At 37.6% G+C, this 4,644-nt stretch overlaps 1 protein-coding gene across 1 annotated transcript in view; it reads right to left on the minus strand.

Annotated features, from left to right (window-relative positions):
* rspo1 (R-spondin 1) overlaps positions 1–3,736 on the minus strand; it is an 18,778-nt gene extending 15,042 nt beyond the window's left edge. The window contains exon 1 of the mRNA XM_005925555.3: positions 3,284–3,736. The gene's annotated coding sequence lies outside the window, so the exon portion shown is untranslated. The remainder of the gene's footprint in view (positions 1–3,283) is intronic.
* Positions 3,737–4,644: the final 908 nt, after the last annotated feature.

Consider the following 4,644-nt stretch of genomic DNA (forward strand, 5'->3'; position numbering starts at 1 on the left):
TATATATGTATATATTGTACTATTCTTAGTTAGCGTATTGTCTGTCTTGTTAATGTTGGTTTATAATGGAGCACTGTAACAAAAAATAATTTCCCCCAGGGATCAATAAAGTATTCTGATTCTGATTCTGATTTAAGAAAATGATAATTGGTAGATGTCCGTAGATTTTATCTGCATCTTTCTCCCCTATCCTTTAAGGCTAGCAGACTCTCCCAAACTCAGCTAGCTAGTGGATACAGCACTTCCAAACTAAATGAAATGGACATCAAAGCAAAAAAAATTTAAAAATTCAATTTTTGTTCAGGCAATTCAACATGAAAACACTGCAGTTAACTTTAAAGTTGTTGAGACATTCAGTAAGATGTCCTGCAAGCTGGAAATTAGTCGTAGCAGTGTAGCTCATAATAAAACTTTGGTTGAAGGGGGCAGGCTGCCATCACCCGTGGAGGCCTAGCTGAACCTAACAACAAAATATCCAAATAACCAGTAAACAGTTCTATTTTGGGTTTTTTAACATGGAAACCAAAAAGTTTATTCCCTTTCTAAATTAATGCATCCCAAAAGTGCTTTTCCTGAGAAAAGCTTAGACTAATTCATTATTTTTTTCAATACTCATCCAGGAGCGGGGCTGTGGCGAGAGTCACCGAAAGGAGGGGGAGATAACAGACAGACAGGAAAACAGACAGACAGACAGGGAGAGAGAGAATGAGAGATAAAGAAGATAGTAGCAGTTTTGTTCGCGAAAACGTACATTAAATACAATATTATTGTTTTAAAAAACACAAAAAAAGCTCTGACTGCTTCATTTTTCGTTTAACTCAAGGTACTTCAAAGAAATGTATTTTGATGGTTACTTAAAGTACAGTAAGTACAGTACTATTAAGTGTACATGTATGTCCACACTCCTGCATGATAAACCTCATTACTGAAGAAAGAAAAAAACGCAAAACTGGTCATCAAAACAAGCTGGTTAGGGTCCACCAAACATTTGTGCCACGGAATCTGCAACTTGTTGATCTGGGCACGAGACATGGGTTTCCTAAATGGGGAAAATGTTGAAAGTCTCCCTAAGTTTATTTAATTCTTCATTCTTAAAGACTCACTATCTCATTGACACATCTCAGCTAAAGCATTATTTCCAGGAAAGAGCCAAAATTGTGGCTTGCAGCCAGTCTTCCACAACACCTGTTTGTTGGGTTTGAGAGTGGTGACTGGAGGACATGCTAAGACTGGATCAACTCAAGACATGTGCCAGAGACTCTTTCACCCAGCACTCCCACAACTGTCAAAAGCCTAACTCATCCCACTCCATATGTGCTCTCACATGCTGCAGAGATAAGAGGAAACACTGGGCTACAGAGCACATCAATCAGGAAAAGGTCTTTGCTGCCACTTTTAACATGCCACATCACAATCAGTCATTTCTCTAGGAAAGTCTGGCACTTCAGCTTTAATAGTTCTCTGAAGCTGCTTCCTCGTCCATTTAACAGTCTGTCTTTACCCAACAATAGCCACAATCAAATGAGCACAATGAAACTAAGCCCAGCTCATCAAATAGTCAGGAGATTAAATTGCCTCCTAAGTTTGATCTATCAATTATTCAAATACTGAAAGGAAGCTCTCACACTGGGAATTTATTGAACTCGAGAAGGTGCCACAACTCTGAGCTCAGAGTTGCAAGTGCCTGTAACTCAACCTCAGAGCTGAACAATGATCATCTGTAGGTAAAATGTGTGCCAGAATTCCTCAATTACACAGAGACTTGCTGAAAGGGTTATAGAACAACGGCGATAGCGGAATTGTAAATCTAAAACATAGAAGGCGATAAACTAAAGAGGCAGCGATTACAGATTTTATTTAATCAGCTTTTTCCCTTCATGAAAATAGGAAAAAATGTTAGAGGCACATTTTACCATTTACTACTAATTTACAGTAATCTGAAAACCTTCGATTTCAAAATTACATAATTTTAACACAGCATCTGCCACACAGACAATAAAAAAAGCAATTAGTGGTGAATTCTGGACTATTTATTTACTTACGCCCCCAAAATGTGGTCGCTCATGAATGCAGGAAACAGTGCAACGGCAATTTGTGGGCGAGTTCAAGCAGTCATACTTCATATTCGTTCTAAAATTTATTTTGATATTTGTAAAATCCCTGACATCTATAGCCAAGACCTGAGCTTGGCTATACATTCACATTATCAAATTTGCAACACAAAGGGGAAAATAAGTGTTTACTGAAGCTGAGGCTCTAAAGAGAAACAGAACCAGACTCACAATCACATATACACTGATTAGGTTTTGATTAGGTTTGAATGTATGAATAATAAGTAACCTGTACTCATTCTATAGTATGGCATAACACCTGGCTGCACCAGCAGCACCCACAGAAGCCTCAGCTATTTTGGTAATCACTTCCTCTGTGGCTTAAGGAGTAAAGGGAGTGAGAAGTCAAATATGCAGCAGGTGTAACACACTCAACTCTTAGAGCAGAGCACTCAAAAGTATCTCTGGCATCTTCCCACAATGTAAGCACAAGCAAACTGTCTCTCTTTTTTTTTTTTTTTTTTTTGAAGTTTTCATGTAGGACTCAAGACTGCACAGTTCCAGCAGTCTGAAGGTTTGATTCTGCACAGCTCATTTGGGCACGGTTCAGCTTTTCTGTTATATATTACTGTGATTAATGCTAGCTTTTATTTATTTTGCTGTCCAGCACTTTGTGGCTGCATGTCTGTAAAAGCAGATTTATAAATAAGCTTTACACACTTACTTTCTCTCTGGAGCACCACACATTCTAGTTAAAAGCTATTTGCTGTTCTTCAGCTAGAGTGGTGCTCAGCTGTCAAATCCATAAGTAGATATACAGATTAATACATTTGTGCAATGTAAAAATAGCGTGAAAAAAAAAAAAATAACCTTCATTATACTCCGGGGTAAATTTTAGTCTTTATATAAAAGTCTCATCATCTCAGTCCATACTGATGTGCCAAGATAGGCGGCATTCCCTCTATTCCATGTGCCACTGAGATAAGATGTATTATATTTAAACTATAATACATCTACACTGGCATTCACAATAGTTTGAAATAAAAAAAAAACCTCTTAAGTTCTACAACTTCGAAACGTTTGTTAAATTAAATGCTGGCATATAAATGAACCTATACAACACTAATGTGTGATATATACAGGTGTGTATACCCACACGTGTGTCTCTCTGTATGTGTGTGTAATCCTACGACATCGGCAAGTACAAAACGTTGAAAAACAAACAGACTCACCTGCACACCGGAGCCCACGAAAATACTGGTTATGAACGCTCGGGTCTCCGTTTCCTTTTTTATAAGCGAAAATCTGTTAGTGGTTTGGTCACAAAAAACTCCTCCTCCATGAGACCCCCATGCAACTTTTCTGTCATCATTTAAAAAGACATGATTTTTATGATCCGTTAAATGCGATGCAACTGCCTTTAAGGCCGATTTACGCACACGGCAGAAAATGTGCAGAGGATTAAAATTCCATGCCTCCGACAAAAAGGATTTACATAAAAAAAAGTATACAGTAACACTGTATATATACATATATACTATATTCCGATTAAGTTAGCCACTCTGACTTTTCTAGTGCGCGTGTGTGCACTGGAGCTCCTGCGAGATGCGCGTTTTAAGTCCACTTTGAAGCTCGAACTGCATCCAAGTCAGGCAAGTACTTGCAAAGCCGCGATATGTGCATCCAAACCCCAGCACTGCCAGCGGGCATTACAGGCCACACCCCTTACAATTTTACTGAGAAACAAAACCTGCGATAGTGTTGTGTAGGTTAAATGTAGCTGTTTAATGCAAGTTTCCATTTATTTCTGTATTCGATGTTACTGATAAAGCCTTTTATTTATGACCTTTTATCTGAAATGTAAAATAAGTTCTATCTTTGATATATATGGTTAAACATAAAATATAAGACAAAGAATATAAAGCATTTTGTTCAAGTTGCTGAATAAGGATGCTTTCAGATGATCTTCAGTACCTCCCACTTAGTTCCATGAAATGTGCCTTTTAGATGAGAATCAGATAACTGATTTCTGTCAGCTGAGTGGAGGAATAAAGTTGTTTTTGATAAGAAAATATATATATATGTGTGTGTGTCTATATAGAGAGAGACACACACATATATGTTACTATCAACACAAAATCACTAAACCCATCTACAAATAACAAGTATTAGATATGAGCAGTCCTCGTTTTCTTGCTATCCAACAGGGGGCCATAAACAACAATTCTTGGAGATCAGAGACCAGAATTCCTTGTTTTGAGACTGCAGCGTTTATCAACACTTACTATGTGAACAACTACTGGATAAACATCAGCCACATTCAGTTACCCTCATCTTGCTGAAGGATTTATCATGAGAATTAAGTTACAGTCCAGAGAGTTTGTTTTTTTCAAAGTCACCAAGAAATAAACCCAAACACTATGCGATCACGTCATCATGATGATGGCCAGTGATGTAGACAAAGATATAACATCTGAAACGGATGATACTGTAGGTTAGATATTAAAGCAGTTGATCATATTATTCTGCCAGCTGGTGTTTCGATAGATAGATAGATAGATAGATAGATAGATAGATAGATAGATAGATAGAT

Source organism: Haplochromis burtoni, unplaced genomic scaffold (assembly GCF_018398535.1).
Source record: "Haplochromis burtoni strain Fernald_Lab_line unplaced genomic scaffold, NCSU_Asbu1 Contig_84, whole genome shotgun sequence".
Taxonomy (NCBI): domain Eukaryota; kingdom Metazoa; phylum Chordata; class Actinopteri; order Cichliformes; family Cichlidae; genus Haplochromis; species Haplochromis burtoni.